Below are 20341 nucleotides of genomic sequence, written 5' to 3'. Positions count from 1 at the left end.
GAAAGGCTCATCCCTCCATTAAAAAAACTGCCTCTAAAAGCTTCTCAGGGGACCACTACAGGGTCACAACTAACATAAAGACCTGGTGTGATGTAAAGGTACAGTAATTCTAGAACAGCAGCATCTCCAGTTTTTTAGAAAGCACTTTTGAGTCAGGGTCTTCGATGTTGCTTGAGGTGCACTTGGACACTGTCTGTACCCCACAGGGCATTGCCCTTGTTATGATCCTGACTAACCGCACTAAAGCTGGCAATACACATCTGTAGCACAAGAGTACTAAGATTACCAGTTTGAGTCACAGAGTGGACTGACTGTTGCAGAACAGGGAAAGGGTTTGTGTGTGGAGCACGGCTTCTCCCTTCAGACCAGAAGAGGAGGAACAGTGTACTGTCCACACTGTAGGGGGAAACAGACTAGACAGCAGCTAGATCACAGACTGAAGTTGAAGGCAGTGAGCTGCAGGGGTCTCCATTACAATGAGGGACTTCTGGGGCATGCATGGTGAGTGACTTTCTCTGTAATTTCCCTGATGTATTAATTCCTTCCATGTGACTGAAGACAGAATTGGTGTGTGTACATTTTAGGGAGGTTAGCTTGAACTACTAAGTATTCAGTTTCTAATTAGCAAACTCTCCAGTGCAGATGTGTGCAATTCTGGTTGACACAGCTAAGTCAGCTGAGAGTTTTGAGACACAGGCCTTTGGCTGTAACTCCATGTGTTAGCTTACAGCACTCAGTGGCTAACATTTACATGGGACAAAGTCATACACACTCTTTTATGAATGGCATTCCCTCTATTAAGGTAGTGCCTACTCCATTTCAAATTCAGTAGAGCTAAGTGTTCTTCCAATTATTTTTATCACTTAAAAACATCAATTCTTGGTATCATCTTTAAAATTCATTTTTAAAAATGCATTACATCTATCTTTCTAATTTTTTTTAAATATTTTACTATTTTAATAATTTCATTCCATTTTTTCTTAAGTGCTTTTTATTTATGTATGTATTTATTTGTATCAATTTAGAGCAGTGATTCCTAACCTTGGAAGTCACTTCTCCCTTTGGGGGATCAAGTGACCTATCACATGAGTGGCCTAAGACCATTGGAAAACACAGATATTTATATTGTAATTCATACCTGTAGCAAAAATATAGTTATGAAGTAGCAGTGAAAATAATTTTGTTGTTGAGGGTCACAACATCATGAGGAACTGTCTAAAAGGGTCACAGTATTAGGACGACTGAGAACCACTGGTTCAGATTAATGTTTCCTGTAGCTCAGGCTCACCTCACACTATACAATTGGGAATCACTTTGAACACCTAATGCTGCCCCTGTGGCCCAGTGCTGGGCAGACAGTCTTACAATTCCCTCTAAGCTGTCCTTGACTGCTCTTTGGGAGGAAAATAGATTAGTGAATGAGTATCCTTCAACGTCTCTACATTTTAATGTGAATTTGCAAATGAAGTGGGACCTGTGTATGTACTGAGTTCACTGAACAACTGTAAAGTAGGTGTAGTCACAGCAGAGAAAGGAGTGGGTCTTGAGGGTGAGAACTTTCCTGTTTTGACAGTAGTTGACATTAGCAATGAGTAGTGATGAAATCAATTTTTGATGATTAATACATGTTTTCACTGGTATTTCTTGGGTTCACAGACCAGATGATCAAGAGTCTGGATAAAGAATTGAATTTTCGTGAAACCAAATTATTTGTAATTATACCAGTTCAACATAAATAGAGAAGAAGGAAATTCTCTACAGTGATATCACGGGCCTGAGGAGACAGGCCAGATGAAAGACCTGGATAAATCCAGGTGTCGTGCCCGTGTCACCCTCCCCACCCCCACCGCCGCCCTTAGGAAAAAATAGAGCCAAAAATCTAAGCAGGGAGAAAAGAATCAGAAATCTAGGATTAGCCAGTTCAATGACTGTGTTTCAGGAACTAGCTGAAGATAAAGTTAGGTTGTAATCTTGAGAATAATCTTGAGAAACGAGTTTTCCCTTTGTGATTATCATTGGTATTTTTGGAATACTGTGTTTCAGGAACTAGCTGATTATGATCTTGAGAGTGATCTTGAGAGGCAGGGAGTTGCCCCCTTGTGATCATCACTGATATTTTCGGAATTTTCTGTGACACCCTCCCTGCCCCGGATTACTGGGCTGTGGTTTCTTGCTATAAAAACCCTTTCTCCTGGTCACTCGGGGTCGAACTCCTCCCCTACGTGGGTTATGAGTCTCGGCCCCAGTGCACTGGTTTCCATCTTGTCGCTTAAACCTCGTGTGATTGCAGCAAGGACAGACTCTCATGAGTTACTGGGGGGTTCGTGTTATCCCGAGACTTGAGTGAGAGTCTCCCCACACCAGGGGTCTTTCACAGGGATAGTTGAAATAAACTCCTTTTTGTCTTGCATGGAAGGAGCTTTGGCCTTCTCCTCCTCCTCCTCCTCCTCCTCCTCCTCCTCCTCCTCCTCCTCCTCCTCCTCCTCCTCCTCCTCCTCCTCCTCCTTCTCATGTTCTTCAGTTTAATTTATTTGATTTTTCTTTTTTCAAAAAGAAAACAAACTATCTTTTTTGCATTTTACTACCAATCCCAGTTCCCTTTCTCTGCCCTCCTCCCATCCCTTCCACCTATCTCCCCACCCTACCCTCCAAGGTTAATCCTAAGAAAAAACAGATGTAGACTCACCTGGAAAGGCGAAATAGACAAGATCGCCTGGCAAAATTGAGAACGTGGGAGTAGGGGGAGAAGGGAGGATGGAAGGGAAAGAGGAGGGGAGAAAGGGAGAGGAGAAAAGAACTTGAGGGAATGGAATAGTTGAGGTGGAGGAAGGACAGAGATGAGAGCAAGGAAATAGATATTTTGATTGAGGGAGCCATTATGGGACTAGCAAGAAACCTGACACTGGAGAAATTCCCAGTAATCCACAAGGATGACCCCAGCTAAGACCCCAAGAAATAGTGGACAGGGTTCTTGAACTGGCCTTGCCCTGTAGTCAGCTTGATGAATAGCTTTGACCTTCTGAGCCAGCCTGCAAAGAGGCAAGAACAGCCTTGTCCTGAGCTGTAAACATCTCAACAGAGCTGTCCAACTAAGAGCAATGACCACAGTGATGATAGGTAACATTTCATTGATGTTTATTGTATTTCTTTTTCTCTGTCCTTTGTTTTTATAAGAATTGTGGCATTGATACATCTTAGATGAAAAAAATCATAATTGACAGGCATCATAGGCTCCAAAGCCTATTATCATAGTGCCTTTTTCTTGATTTCCAGCTGAAATTTTGTGGTACAAGATGAACATGCCAGAGGCATTTCTTTCCATCCTTTTTTTCCTTTTATTTTAAAACTAATCTTATTTTACTACCAATTCCAATTCCTTCTCCTTCCTGTCCTATCATTTATCCCACCTTCTCCCCACACCACCTCCAATCCAACTCTCAGAGAGGGTGAGGCCTCACATAGTAATTCAACAAAGTCTGTCACATCACTTGAGGCAGGATTAAGGCCGTCCCCCCTGTACCTAAAAGCTGAGCAAGGTATTCTTCCTTAGGGAATGGGCTCCAAAGAGCCAGTTCATGCACTAGGGATAAATACTGGTTCCATAGCTAGTGGTCCAACCAAGTGGCCTTGCCACACAACTGTCATCCTCATTCAGAGGGCCTAGTTAACTATAAGAGGCCATCCCTTTGGTAACAGACAAGGCAGAGGAATTCCAGATTGTAGAGGGCCCATAGGTTGAATAATCTTGTTGATAGCCCTTAGATCTGTCACCATTCTCCATTTTCCAGATTTCTTTTTTAACAACAAATACATGAGAATTCCAAGGGCTGGTTGATTCTTCAATATGACGAACATCTAGATGCTCTTGTACCAGCTGTTCTAAAGCCTGCCACTTTTCTTCAGCTAGAGGCCACTGGTTAACCCATATTGGTTTTTCAGTTAACCATTTTAAAGGTAGGGCTGTTGGTATTTGTGAAGGTTTATTAATTGCATTATGTTCTTGTACAGCCCAATGGCTGGTGTACATCGCCTATAATATCTTCTAATATTTTCCTTAGAAACATAAGTTTTTGGGGCTGCAGGAATGTTAATCTGGGTATTCCATTGCTGCATTATGCCACGACCCCACATTTACTGCACTATTGGCAATATATAGCCTCAGTCTTCCTATTTGTTCTTCTGGTCCTATGCATTCAACCCATCTCATGCTTTGTTTTACCTGAGGTAGGGATCAAATTCCCAGGAACTGAATATCTACCTCTTGAAGAGGCCAATTCAGATTCTAAGATCTGGAGTAATGGTACTTACATTCACACCCATGTCTAGTAAGCCTTCAGTAAAAATGCCATTTATACACACTCTTAGCTTTGGTCTTTGATCATTTATAGAAATCTGCCAGAATATATGTTTCCTCTGTCCTACTGGAGTTTTTGATTCATCCTCCACATTTAACCCATCATTCAGACCAGTATTGTTAACAGTAGGCATTGGAATTTTTAATTTGCCTGGTGAGACACATTCTCCACAGTAACTGGGAATGACTGAACCACATTTGTCTTGGGGGCCTGCAAGCATGACATTTCCTATTGGTATTGGGTTGCCTTGTCTATCTTTCATTGATCTATATCCAATGTTGGCCTTTGCCACACCTTTTACATGTACCTGAAGGTTGAGTCCTTTTGCTTTTTCTTGTTGCTCTAAAATTTTGCCTCCTCTTTAAAAAGTACCTCCAAAATAATTGCAGTCTATTTTCTAGTACTGCTGAGATTAACTGAATCCAATCTTGAGGTGTTCCTTTGGTACTGAAAAACCATGTTTTAACCATTTCCCTAAAAAAGGGACAAATGTAGTCTGTAAGTTACAATTGCTTGTTTAATTTTCTTTAGATCAATCATACATATTATGGGCTCCCATGAATATTCTTTGACAACCTTATGGTTCTTGGGATCAAATACTTTTTCTGATGTTATTACTGGAAAGGCAGGCAGAACTCTGGGAAACTATCCTGGAGATTTGTAGGTACTGATGAGATTAAATTTTGCCTTTTTACCTTTTATTCCTGGTCATCAAATTCGATAATTTCCTCAATCTTTTCAAATCTGTTTACCACTGCCTTTTGTAATGTCTGGATCTCCTGTCCAGTGTTCTACTCTAATGCCCTCATTGAGGATTCAAAGTTATGAAGTCTGTCCAGTAGAGATAATGTCTCATCCTTGGATATAATCTTTATAGCATGCATATTGCCTTCCTGGAGAGATATTCTATCAGTCAATCTATCATACTCCTTTGACAGAGTCTGAATAATACGTTCAACAGTACAAATTCTCTCAAATAATGTTTCAGAAACCACTGTCATTGATTAGCTTTATGTTTTATGAGCCAAATCAGCTGTATCCTTCTCCGGAGTGGTGAATCTTCCTTTAACTAAATTAATATTAGTCTGTACCATTTCTAAAAGTACCTCAGTTAACTGAGTTTTATTATTTAAATTGGTCATATCCTTCTTCAGATTTCCAACCTCGTTTTTGAGAAGCCTTGTATCAGTCTGTAAAGACTGTTCCATTTTTAAAAACGCCTCATTCTTAGACCTGTTGTCAAACCACATTTTTAAGAAAAAAATATTGAGGACAAAACTAATCCCTAGAATCAAAAATAGTGATGTAGAAGGGAAATCATATAAGTCTTGTAAAACCTTGCACATGGTATAAGTAAAGAGGCTATTGAAACCTTGGATGGTTAGGTTGTCTGACATATTGCCCTTTTAAATGAATAATTTATGATTTATATTTTGGATATTAAATCTTACCTGTGGTTTAATTAGCTGAATTAGGTACAATAACCATTACCTGCCAGTAGGTGTTACAAGCCCCCTATGAAAAAAACCCAACTGGACCCAGCAGCATACCTGGAATCATGTGACTAGTCTTAACCTGATTTTAGTGTGAAATGCTGAAAGATATGCTTCAATCAAAAATTAGTTATTTAATAGAAATCACACACTGTGTGCACTGTGGTTGGTCCTGATAGGTTAGCAGCCATAGCAGCATGGGGATAACAACATAACAGCAGGCACCCAGGAAAGCTTGTATCCTGTTTGAATTTCCACGTTGTCGTATGCAGTGGTAGCACACAGACACTGGAGCAAGGGCGTGGGGACTGGAAGCCGCTCTGAGGCAAGTAATGAGATAATATAAAGAACTGTGGCCAATCTGTAGCAAGAAAAGCCACCACTTCGGGAGAATTCTATATCCAAATGAACTGCTGGCTCCATGCTCAGGCCATGGGTGCACTCCAAACTGGTGGCATGCAGTAGAGCTGGGGGCGTTCTAAAACCAAATTGTCTGGTGCCAGATGATGGTGTAAGTCATAAAACAATCCCACACCAGTTCAGAATTATGAATAATAAAAGGGTTAATATTTAAGGGGAAAACAGCCCTCTGCGCAAACAGGAACAGAGTCTAGCAGCCTGAAGTGGGAGCTGGAAGCAAGAGAGCAGGTGCACGGTTACAGCTGCTTTTACAGTATAAAAGACCATGCCCAAATGGACTGGTATCTTAAAGGCTATTGGCTGAAGGAGCAGAATGTGCTCCCACAGGACATATTTACTGTATTGTGGTAGAAAATAATCAGCTATCTTCCTTCTCATACTGTCATGTCTTCCCCACCATTGTAGACTCTATCTCTACATCACATAAAATATAATATGAACAGTTATTATTCAGTGCTAAGGCAATTGGTAGCCTGCTGTTTTAATTTTTCGTTTGTTTTTTCAAGGCAAGGTTTGTCTGTGTAGCGATGACTGTCCTGAACATAGCTTTGTATACCAGGCTGACCTCATACTCAGGTCTCTCTGAATCTGACTCCAAAGTTCTGAAAGTATAGGTGGACCAACATTTCTGGCTTTATTTGTTTTGATATTATTGGGTGATGGCGCTGCAATGTAGGTTTTTCAAGCATGTTCTGCTGAGCTTCACGAACATCTTGGATTTTAAAATTGAGCAGAGGGTATGGTTCTGATTCTCGGGATGGCATTTATTTATGACATTAATACTGCTTGAATATTCTGAGTCATTGGATTACAGGTACATGAACCCCTTCTTGCTTGTTGTGTTTGTTTGATTTTTTCAATCAATATGACAATTTTAACTGCCTGTATGGATATGCACCACATGGGTACCTGGTCCTCACAGTGATCTCAGAAATCCTCAACTTGGACTAATGGATAGTTGTGATCCCCATTTAAGTACTGGCAATTGTGCCCACCTATATGCAAGACCAGCAAGAACTCATCACTACTGAGCTATCTCCCCAGCCCCATGTTTAATATTTATAACAAACATTTATATTGCTAGTGTTTTCATCTGTCCATTTGTAACTGCTTAAACATGAAGTGCCTTTTTGTCAAATTTTATTGCTGTTACAGTTTAAATTAGGGCAATTCAGGTTTCCAGAAGGTGAATACAGAACTGGAGTGAATGCATACCTCTTTGTAGGAACTTAAGTAAAAAACCTATGAGTTCTTTCTCTTTTTTATTTGTTTGACTCTTATTCACTTTCCTTGTAAAGTGATTTGATGATTTACTATAATACCCATGTCATGGAATAAGAGTGGGGAACACTAGAACTATATGACTGTACTGCAAAGAAGTATACATCTACAATATTGTCAGTATCACACTTTCTGATGTACACATGTATGGGATATTTTAGAATGCAGTGACCTATGATGATATACATATCAGCTTCACTTTGGAAGAGTGGAATTTGCTGGATCCTTCCCAGAAGAATCTCTACAAAGATGTGATGCTGGAGACCTATAAGAACCTCACTACTATAGGTAAAAGTGAATTTTCCTTCATGTTTCCAAATAAAGGGACAACTGTTCCTTCGTTATTGATGCTCTTTTGTAATTTGAGTGAGAAAAAAGAAGAATGAGATGAATAAGTCAGCCATGGTTCTAAGGTTCAATAGAGATTGTAACTTAAATTTTGCAGAATGTTCAATAATATGCATTTTCTGATACTATATTTTAGGATACAATTGGGAAGACCATAATATTGAAGAACATTGTCAAAGTTCTAGAAGATATGACAGGTAATTTTCATGTGCCTCTGATGATATTGTAATGTGTCCTGGAAGTTTTAAACAAAAGCAGTAGCATAAATAAGCACAGCTTAAAGTGCATTGATGATTGTTACATTCTCCCGAAATAGTACATCTCAATTTCAGGTAGGTGAATTGCATTTCAAAGGCATTCTTTTAAGAAAGAAGACAAGGAAATACCACCTTAACAAATAACACCTTTTGAATCATAGTACCATGAGAATTATGCTGTAGACCTGCCAGTCCATTTATTTCATGCTATTCATATTATTGAGGAGGTGATAAGTATTACTCCTTAACCTTCTAATAGTCAATAGTCCATAGTAAAGCTTTCATTACCCATATACTTGTTTCTGTGCTAAGTTTAGTGAGAGGGGCAGTTCGAATCAAGAATCAAGGGTCAGGTCTTTCACTTGTTTGGTTAGAGTTACCTGCAAGATATTTTGTTATTTGTGGCTATTGTGAAAGGTGATGATTCCCTGATTACTTTCTCAGCCTGTATATCATCTGTATAACAGGGCTATTGATTTTTTAAGTTAATCTTTTATCTTTTCATATTACTGGAGGTATTTATTGGCTGTAGGAGGTTCCTAGCAGAATTTTTGGAGCCACTTATTTAAACTATCATATCATCTTCAAATAGCAAAAGTCTGACTTCTTCCTTTGCAATTTGTATCCCCTTGATCTCCTTTTGTTGTCTTATTGCTCAAGCTAGAACTTCAAGTACTACATTAAATAGATAGGGAGAGAGTGGACAGCCTTGTCTTGTTCCTGATTTTAGTGAAATTGCTTTGAATTTCTCTCCATTTAGTTTGGTGTTGGCTGTTGGCTTGTTGTATATTGCCTTTACTATGTTTAGAAATGTTCCTTGTATCCCTGCTCTCTGCAAGACCTTTATCATGATAGGTGTTGGATATAATGAAATCAAATTGCTGTAGTTGAACTAGTTCAACAAATATAGAAGATCTGGGTAAAATGGGCCTTGCCTAACAGGATTATTATTTTCCTTGCTTAAGATGTATAGCCACAGGAGGGAAAAGATGTGAGTAATCCTTGGTTTGAACTCATACAAATCCCTAGTCTCTAGAAGACATGTGCATGAATTCTGTTTCAACTTTTAAAAAGAATTCTTTGTGATTATGACTACATCATGCCCACATTTGTTTTCTTTCCTATAAGCCCTACCATTGACCGCTCTTTGTTTTATAATTCATTCTCTGTTTTCCTTTACTAACAGTTGCACAGTAACAACAGTTACAGTTTGAATGTGACCTGTGTTTGACTGCAGGACTTCCCAGATTTGAAGCAAAGGTTTGGTTGCACTGTACAATTAGTGTGTATTGGAATTTGTACAAAAAGGGCTATGTGCCTTGGAAGAGGAACAGGAAGTGCTGTGGGAGGCTGGAAGAATTTCTACTAAAATAAATATTTCCCACATTAGGATTCTCTCTGCCCCTAGGATGTAAGGGCAGAGCCCGGAATGCCTCTGCTCTCTGTGAAATTTGATCTATGATAACCCAGTAGGGGAGCTGCTACTGTCCTGAGTCCCAGCTGGGTTACCTTAGATAATGTAGGATGCTGGAAAGCCTTAGCAATTAGGAGTGCCAGTGGGAGGTAGCTTTCAGGTTTGATACAATTCGCAACATTATACAATAATTGCTCAGCCATCTTTTCACAAATGACTTATCAGAGCCAAGAGATGTGATAAAGGCTAAACCAAAAATGCAAGGCGTTTTACCATTATTGATTTGTAAGTAAGTGGTTGTCCATTGCTATAGATTTTTCGTTGTAACTGGCTTCCCTTCTGCTTGTTACATATTTGGGAATTAATTCTGTAGTTCAGAACAGTTTCCCACTGCCAAGCCTTGTTCCTCTCTTAAATAAATCCAGAGATCTGCCTTCCTGCAGTTATCTTTATCAGCTGGCATTTGGATGGTGTTTAGGGTCCAGACAAAGAGCATCCCATTTAAGATATTCACAGATCTTCAAGGACATAGAATTACTACCTGCCCAAACTGATCTTCTGGTTTTACCCCAAGATCAGAATGGCTGATAACAGTATAGCCCAGAACTGATAATTTAGAGGCCCAGGTCTGTTCTTTGCTTAGAGCAGTAAGTCTAACTCCAGACCTAGACCCATAGAAACTGTAGCATCTGGTGTGCTATTTGATCAAGAGCCATCAGCTTCTCCCAGACTGTTTTTGTAGGTTGCCTAGTTACCTGGTACCTTCTATGCATACTGAGAGAAAAGAAATTGCTCGTTGATTTAAACATGTGTTCTATTCATAATTTTACTGCCACCTAGCTCTCTAATTCATGTACATGGAGGCTTGTTCTTTCTTATGAATGCCTAGCCTTAGCTTAGCTTGTTTCTAGCCAACTTTTCTTAACTAAATTATCCCCTTGACCTTTTGTCTCTGGGCTTTTATCTTTTTCTATTCTATATACCTTTCTTTACTTCTTACTCCATGTCTTGCTTTGTAGCTGGGTGTCTGGCCACTGCTGTCCTCTCATTTTCTTTCTCCTCCTTCCTCCCCACCCTGATTTCTCCTTCCATTTCTTCTCTTCCCCTTCCAGCACTGCCTATCAATTTTTTTCCTGCAAAACTATTAGCTATTCAGCTCCTGCTATGCTTCAGCTTTGCCTTGGTTCAATCTTCTCTTCAATGTATCTCTATTTCTCTTTTGGAATGTGAGTGGTATTCTGTGCCATCATTTCTTGGAAAGATTTAACTTGTATTCTGATTTTACAAGATGTCACTGTTAAGAGTTGTCTTGAGTGTCAGAAGAGATTTTGGCCATTTTATCAGGATAAGGGCTGTTGCAGACTATGAGAATCACTGAAGTAAATAAATACATTTTATTTATGGATGACCATGAGCCTATAGTGACTTGGGTCATAAGTAGTCAATTGAATGAAAAACCTTCCACATAGGATGATATATTTGAATTTGTAACTTCTTCTTAGTGACATTCTTTCAATTACTTGTGAAACCTTTAGTAGGCAAAGGCTTTCTGGATGAGATTCCTCATTAGGGGTGTGATATGAGTCTTCAGAGCCTCAACCCATTTCCTATATTTTGTATTTGATGATGTAAGTCAAGGAACAATTCCACACCAGTTCAGAATAATAAATAATAAAAGGGTTATTTATTTAAGGGGAAAACTTACAGATCACTGTCCTAGATAACAGTCCTCTACACTAACAGGAACAGAGTCTAGCAGTTGGAAGCGGGAGCCAGAAGCAAGAGAGTAGGCGCACATTTACAGCTGCTTTTACAGTATACAAAACCATGCCCAAGTGTGCTTGTATCTTAAAGGTTATTGGCTGAAGGAGCAGGATGTGCTCCCACAGCACTTCCCACTTTTTTTTTAAATAAGAGAGTTCCAAACCCAATACAAAACTGTATACACTAGGAACAGATATCAAGTTTAATCAGAATGACAGCCAGTATAAACAATATTAACCAGGGAATGTAGAAGGAGCGGCGGGCTGTGTCCCGCCACCCGGCTAGCTTTACCCAAAATAATTACACGGAAACTGTATTCTTTTAAAACACTGCCTGGCCCATAGTTTCAGCCTCTTATTGGCTAATTCTCACATCTTCCTTTAACCCATATTTAGTAATCTGTATAGCACCACGAGGTGTGGCTTACCGGGAGAGATCTTAACCTGCGTCCATCTCGGAAAGGAGAAGCATGGAGACTCACTATGGCGACTGCCTGAAGCAACACTGCTTCCTTGTTCCCACAATTCTGTTCTGTCTACTCCGCCTACCTAATTTTCTGTCTCTTAAAGGGCCAAGACAGTTCTTTATTAATAATGAAAGTAACACATAGACACTCCTCCATCATTTCCCCTTTTTCTGTTTAAACAAAAAAGAAAGGCTTTAACTTTAACATAGTAAAGTTACATGTAACAAAAGAGTTATCAAGCAAGAATTACAGTTACAATATTTAAATCTATTTTATCTTTTATCATAACTAAGGAAAGCTATAACTATCTATTTATTCTTTAACTCCATCAAAGACTCCAGAAGTATATAATATTACCTAAGTAAACAAGTCATATGCAACTTTCAAACTCTAGAAATGACACAGACAACTCGCTGCCTGGACAGTCACCCAAAGTTCCTCTGTACCGTTGGGGCATCCATCTTCAGCCTACAGGCCCATAAGTATCCAGCAGACATTTCCATGAAGCAGGAAATTCCAAAGACAGTTCAGTCACTTTCTGCTGTGTCCTGCAGAACATCTCGCAGACTCTTTAATGAATCAGGAACCCCAAAAGGCCATCTCTCCTTTAGGCAAGTTCAGCAGTCCTCTTTCTGTGGGTTCCTTGTGTCCAGTTTATGCAACAGTCCAGGCAAGAGCAGTTTCTTGCCCAAATGGCTAACAAAGTAGCCATAAGTAGCCTCTTCGATGCCCATCTTCCTCTTGAAGTAGATTGGTGCTGCCAGGAGCAGACGTGTCTCATTGTCATGAAAAACCCTAAGTTATTAAAACATTAAATGCCATATTCTGTAGTCTTTGAAAGATATGAAGAATGTCTATCTAACTGAAATATATCTCTACATATCTAGAAAATTTAATGATTACAAGCTTAACTATTATCAATGATTATCCATTAACAACCTATATTTCCTAATTATACATTACATTTTTAAATGAACTACACAATTACAATACCTTAATCAAGATCAGAAATACATATACATATAACAAATTGACCTTAAAATCCATACCAATGCAAATTATTCATATCTATATCATCTCCCCCTTTAAATGCAAAAGAACATTTATAAACAATATTTGGGAAAATGGGCGCAGTTATTTCTCTCCAAACTGCTTTTTGCTGAATGGGGGCGCTGTTATTTAGGTCTTTCATGGTGTAACCTGTGTGCTAGGTTTCTCTCAGTTGGCAGTTGAGTGAAGTAATTTTTTGAAGATGTTCACAGCAACCTTTCAGGAGGGCGTGGTCTATCATACCATATTGGGATAGAAGCAATCTACAGAGTCTCATCCTCTGTGAAAACAAAAGAAGAAACTCTTTTCCAAAGCATCATGTTCTTAGATCCAAATCCTGAAGTCATACCATTAAGATGTCCATTCTGGTCTAGCCTGGCAGCCCATATAATGAAATGTCTCTCTGTATTTAGCTCCTTTACAGTCAAAAATTTTAAAGAAAACACAATAAAATACATAATCCAGACTCTCTGTGAATTTTTCATTTTTACGTGGCTTATTTTTACTCTATCACTTACTTTATTCTGTCTCTTTAAAGACTTTACCCCTTTTCTAAGGTATTAACTTTATTCTCTATATATTTATTTTTTCCTCTCTCAAGCCTACGTATATTTATCCAACATTGTGACCCATATGGGGGTATTTTATGTCTGAATCTGTCCTATTGTGAATCTGTAATTTTTTTACTGTCCAGAAACATGTTTGATTTGCGCCTTTAAATCGCTAAGCGCTTAAGACTCTAAGCTGTGACATTCCTGGGTCAAAAACAGATACTGTGAGCTTGCCCTGCCCAGTCCAACATGGTGGAGCTGTTTGTTACTGAATCAGTTGTATTTCTGGGCTGCAGAGTGGCAAGCTGTTCTGGATGTTGGCTCCACCTCTCTCCAATTTCAAAATGGAGGACATACCATTTTCTAGTAGCTCTGGGGCCGCCAGGTAGGAGCCGCAGTCAGCACTTTAATTCTGAGACTGAGCGTGCAGCACAGAAACTCTTTTCATCCAAGTTACAGCCAAATCTGACACACAGAGCACCGTGCAGCCTGGAAATATCTCTCTCTATGGCGGCAGAAATCCGCCATGTTTTCCCACTCGCCTAAGCCTGATTCCGCCATCTGCCCAGGTTCAGGCAAGGAGCAGGGAGCCATTGGCCCGGTCTCAGTGCACTCTCCTTCCTATCCCAAGCAGGAACACAAATATCCAGGCCCATAAAAGCCATTGAAATGCTTTAAAGCCAGAGTTTGCACTGGCGGCACAGCACCAGGAAGCCACGTTTTAAAATGACTCAGCTTTTTCTCTGCCGCTTTTGCCGAAACAAGAAATCTCTCTACGGCACGTCCTAGCAAACAGCAAAAAGCTATGTTAAACTCTCTCTCTCTTTTATTTAAAGCCAATTCAGATTTTTAAGTGGATTATTCACCACGTTGGAGCGCCAATCTGTAGAAGGAAGCGGCGGGCTGTGTCCCGCCACCCGGCTAGCTTTACCCAAAATAATTACACGGAAACTGTATTCTTTTAAACACTGCCTGGCCCATAGTTTCAGCCTCTTATTGGCTAATTCTCACATCTTCCTTTAACCCATATTTAGTAATCTGTGTAACACCACGAGGTGTGACTTACCGGGAGAGATCTTCACCTGCGTCCATCTCGGAGAGGAGAAGCATGGAGACTCACTATGGCGATTGCCTGAAGCGTCTCCCCAACACTGCTTCCTTGTTCCCACAATTCTGTTCTGTCTACTCCGCCTACCTAATTTTCTGTCTCTTAAAGGGCCAAGACAGTTCTTTATTAATAATGAAAGTAACACATAGACACTCCTCCATCAAGGGAACATATGCTAAATGTTTTAATAAACATTCTATCCTATAGAGTCTAAGACTTGTATAGGACATGGCTAGGCTAGATCATAAGAGTACAGTAATTACGACTATCTAATCTTCAACCACATTGAAGGCCTGAGAAGGGAGATAATATTATTTGAGCAGTCAGGAAGTACAATCAAGTAGCTTCCAAAGCGAGCAATATATGACGGGACAATTAGCTACCTGAGCAATCACCCAAAGTCTCATTTTGCAATATTGAAGCAACCAACTTTGACTAAGGCGTAGTGTAACTGACAGACCATTTTCAGAGGCAGGAAATTTTTCAAAACTGTCTTACCCTGTCTTGGCAAGATTTGACAGTCCTGCTTATCCATTTCTGCATACCATGTATCTTGTCAGTGGTTGAGGCATGGGCAATTCCTTGCCCAAAGGCCAGTTTTGTCAAGAAGAAAACAAACTCTGAGAGGAGTGTCTTATGTGCTCAAAATTCTCTAGGAATAGATTGGTGCTGTCAGAAGCAATTGTGTTTTATGTCAACAGAACCTTAAGTTATTTAAATGCCATGTTCCAAAGATCCTTGAAGTGGTTAAAGATTGCCTATCTAGACAGAATACAAACTCTGTGTATCTAAAGAACCTAATTGATCTGACTGTATGTACAACAAGCATGAACAACTATTGATCTATAATAATTAATACCTGTATAACTTAAAGACTAAAGCTTCATGTCAGAATATTAAATAATCTGAATACAAATGTGCAACAAATAAGGATAATAACCTCAAAAGTATGCAAATAATTGGTTTTCCACCATCACTGTTAATACACCAACAAACTCACACTGCAGAAAAACCCTATGAATTCTAGGATTGTGTAAATAATCCAGTAGTTCTATTTCATTTAGCAAATGTAATATCATTCACAGTATAGGAAAATTTATGAATGCAGTAAAGGTGGTAAAGCTCCAAATTTATCCAGTTCTCTTTAAATATATGAAAAACATCATAGAAAAAAAAGTTTCTGTAAGGTAAACCATGAAATAAAGGAATTTACCGTCACAGATGTCTTCAAAGATCAAAATGACACTTAATTAAAGGGAACAACATGAGTCTAAACACAGCAATAAAACCTTAATATCTGATTCCTCTATATAATTGAGAAAATAGTAAACTTCATATAGATATGAAGATTCAGCAGTGTATTGAATGTGGTAAAGCTTTTATATGTGCCATTTATCATTGCAGGCATGAAAGAAATGAAACCGGAGAGAAACTTTCTGTATATACTCAATGTATTAAAGCCTTTGCATATGGCAGTCACCTTCACAGAAATGAAAGAACATGTACTGGAGAGAAACCCTATGAATGTGATCAATGTGGTAAAGCCTTTGCACGTTACAGTCTTGTTCAAAGGCATAAAAGAACACATACTGGAGAGAAACCTTATGAATGTAATCAGTGTGGTAAAGCCTTTGCTCATTGCAGTACTCTTCAAGTGCATAAAAGAATACACACTGGAGAGAAACCCTATAAATGTCATCAGTGTGGTAAAGCCTTTACTCATCATAGCACTCTTCAATTGCATAAAAGAATACACACTGGTGAGAAACCCTATGAATGTAATTAGTGTGGTAAAGCCTTTACATCCCACAGTCATCTTCAAAGGCATAAAAGAACACATACTGGAGAGAAGCCCTATGACTGTGATCAATGTGGTAAAACATTTACATTTCAAAATAGTCTTCAAATGCATAAAAGAACCCATACCGGAGAGAAACCTTATGAATGTGATCAGTGTGGTAAAGCCTTTGCATGTCAAAGTAGTCTTCAAAGACAAAAGAACACATACTGGCGAGAAACCCTATGTCTGTGATCAATGTGGTAAAACACTTACATGTCAAAGTAATCTTCAAATGCATAAAAGAAACCATACCGGAGAGAAGCCTTATGAATGTAATCAGTGTGGTAAAGCCTTTGCATGCCACAGTAGTCTTCAAAGACATAAAAGAACACATACTGGAGAGAAACCCTATGAATGTAATTAGTGTGATAAAGCCTTTGCATGTCAAAGTAGTCTTCAAATGCATAAAAGAACACATACTGGAGAGAAACCCTATGAATGTAATCAGTGTGGTAAAACCTTTGCTCATCACAGTAGTCTTCAAATCCATAAAAGAACACACACTGGAGAGAAACCCTATAAATGTCATCAGTGTGGTAAAGCCTTTGCTTATCACACTACTCTTCAAAGGCATAAAAGAACGCATACTGGAGAGATATTGTATGAATGTAATCAATGTGGTAAATCTGTTTCATGATGTAGGTGTGTCTTCTATCTATATGATGATTTCATTGGTTAATTAATAAAGAAACTGCTTGGCCTAATAGGTTAGAACATAAGTGGGTGGAGTAGACAGAACAGAATGCTGGGAAGAGGTAAGTGAGGCAGATGCCTCAGGCAATCGCCATGCCTCTCCTCTCTGGGACAGACGTGATGGAGCCAGCCACCAGGTCAGACATGCTGAATCTTTCCCGGTAAGACACCACTTTGTGGTGCTACATAGATTATTAGATATGGGTTAAGGCAAGATATGTGAGAATTAGCTAATAAGAGGCTGAAACTAATGGTCCAGGCAGTGTTTAAATGAATACAGTTTGTGTGTTGTTATTTCGGGGCATAAGCTAGCTGGTGGCTGAGAGCCAGGCGCGATGAAAGGCAGGCCTGCCTGCCGCTCCTCACTACAGTTTCATGTCTTTTTCATCTTCAAATGCATAAAAGAATACACTGAAGAGAAACCCTAGAATGGAATTAGTGTGGTAAAGCCTTTGAATATCACAATTATCTCTGAATGCATAGGGGAACCCATACTGGAGAGAAACCCTGTGAATTTAATCAGTGTAGTCTTCAAAAACATCAGAAAAGTCATGCAGCAGTGAGACTATAAATATTGTTAATGTGGTAATGTTTTGCACTTTATACAGGAGTAAAACTTTTTGTACAATCAACCTAATAAAACGTTTGCATATTGTAATAATCTTTGAGTACCTGAAAAAGAAGGTAAAGTCATCTTATAAATTATTTGGTGAGATCTTTACCAACACACTTGTAATCAGATAACCAACAGTATTTATTTTGTAGAAAAAAATGACAGTGCCAACAATCTGTTTAAACATTATGATATCCATTTTCATATTGATTGCACAGCTAAGTCATGGACAAAACTGAATTTATCAATTTATGAAGCCTTATGTGTATGTAGGATAAAGGGATCACTCTTAGAGAGAAACAGGACTGTTATATCCAGCAGAGAGATCATTCCCCACTGTAACACAACTTCAGGTATAGTCTGACTTCTTGACAGACAGATTTCTTTTCTACTCACAGGTATAGGTCTCCAGGATATCTTGCCTTCATAGGTATAGGTATAATCTGATACGAGATAGTCAGTGTACCTTTCCTTTGAGAGCTGTAGCACTTGCCCTATGAATTTAAATGATAATGTAACCCTTTAGATTTTATGTTTCTCTTCAATTGTATGAAATAACAAATTCAGATGGTAACTTTATGGATGTGTACTTGTTCCTTTTCTGTTGTGATATAATCTCTTTGTGTAATTATAAAAGCATTTATTTTGGCCCTTGGTTGCAGAGGGATATAGGATCACCATGAAAGTGGTATTGCAACAAGTGTCAAACATGGCAGCTAAAGCAGGAGCTTAAAAACTCACATCCTTAAATTGCAGCATGAAGCAGAGAGTGGGAACTGCAAATAGTGTGTGGATGCATATTCTCAAAGCTTACCCCTAGTGGCATATTGTCTCTAGCAGAGCAGCAGTTCCTAAATCTGGTGATACCACCTACTTAGGAGGATTAAGTTGTCCGACTTCGAGCCTAAGTGCTTTCTGTTTACGTGACCAAATACATGGTGAAGAAAAACTCTGTAAGTAAGCAGTTACATGTCTCAACTCCTGTGTTAACAGGAATGAATGCTTACAAGAGAAAAATGTTCATGAGTGAAAAATTGTTTTTTTTATTAAATTATATAATTTTTACAAATTTTCACCTCTTCCCATTTCCCTTTCCCTCTTCCCATTCCCCTTCCCCCTCCCTCTCCAGTCCAAGGAGCAGTCAGGGTTCCCTGCACTGTGGGAAGTCCAAGGTCCTCCCTGCTCCATCCAGGTCTAGGAAGGTGAGGATCCAAACAGACTAGGTTCCCACAAAGCCAGTACATGCAGTATAATCAAAACTTGAGCAGATGAGGAGAGGGCGCCTGAACTGGCCCTATACTATAATCACACTGATGAATATCTTGAATATCACCATAGAACCTTCATCTGGCATTGGATGGAGATAGAGGCAGAGACCCACATTGGAGCACTGGACTGAGCTCCCAAGGTCCAAATGAGGAGCAGAAGGAAGGAGAACATGAGCAAGGAAGTCAGGGCCACGAGGGGTGTGTCCACTCACTGAGACAATGGGACTGATCTAATGGGAGCTCACCAAGGCCAGCTGGACTGGGACTGATGGAGCATGTGATCAAACTGGACTCTCTGAACGTGGCTGACAAGGAGGACTGACTGAGAAGCCAAGGACAATGGCCTTGAAAAATTGTTTAAAGGGTTGTTTTAATTGTAGCTATGTGATGTCAGTTTGTGTTTGTGTGGATATGTGAGTGTGCATTCTATATATTGTGAGAACATTGGTTCCTTGGATCTTCTTGTAACAGGAATTACAGGAAGTTGTCAAAAATGTGACCTTGGTCCTGGGAATGAGCATTTCTTAACCCCCCAGCCATATCTCTAGCATTGTAAATATTTTCTAGGTTATTTATATAATTTTGAGGTCTCTAAATAGGGACAAATTCATACAGAGAAAAACCCTATTTATATAAACAATTTGCTAAAGACTTTAGACATCATAGTTGTGTTCAGATTTAAGTACAAAATTACTTTTCATCAAATCCTTGAAGGAAGTAAATTACTTGCCACGTTCACTCAAGACTGATGTTGGAGAACATTGAATTATGGTTTCTATTTTGAAACATTTGAGGTAGATACTAAAGTGTGCTATATGTGTGGCAAATCCATTTAGTGATGTTTATTTTGTGGTCGTTATTTCCTCCTGTGGCCTTTGTTTATCTTCTATTGTGCTTTTACCCAATGATAGGTATTTTTCAGCTGTAATGTGTAGAATGGTATCCCCATCATCTAAGTGTTCCATTGGTCATTTAAATATCAGACAGTGTGTGATTGTACTTTTCAAGTAAGGGTCTGTGAAAGGGTGGTAAGTTGCTGTTCTTGGTTTTGTTTTTCATATTTTCACAGTTTTGTAGTTTGTTATTCATCCTGACTTGGATTGATTCAGGGATACATTAGAACTCATGATGCTTGTGTGTACCCCTCCTGAGTACAAGTGCAAGGGTGGATGATGCACTCCGAATGTGTGTTGTTTTGTCAACACAATTTAAAAATGTTAATGTTAAAATGCTTAATAGAAGAAATTATAAGAAACAGTAAATACTTCATGTGTGTATTTAAAGAAGCACACTCATTTATCTGGTAGATATGTAATAAATAAGGACAATTGGCAAACAACTCAGTATTTCCTACCATAGCTTGATGTTCTAAGGGGATTGATGTCTGGTTTCTAGCCTTGTACACCACAGATCTTTCCCA

At 39.1% G+C, this 20341-nt stretch overlaps 1 pseudogene; it reads left to right on the top strand.

Annotated features, from left to right (window-relative positions):
* The first annotated feature begins 6269 nt into the window (after positions 1 to 6269).
* Positions 6270 to 18386, top strand: LOC119821722 (annotated as a pseudogene).
* Positions 18387 to 20341: the final 1955 nt, after the last annotated feature.

Source organism: Arvicola amphibius, chromosome 8 (genome assembly GCF_903992535.2).
Source record: "Arvicola amphibius chromosome 8, mArvAmp1.2, whole genome shotgun sequence".
In the NCBI taxonomy this organism is placed as follows: Eukaryota; Metazoa; Chordata; class Mammalia; order Rodentia; family Cricetidae; genus Arvicola; species Arvicola amphibius.
Note: the sequence above shows the minus strand (reverse complement) of the source record. Positions and strands in the feature narration are given on the sequence as shown.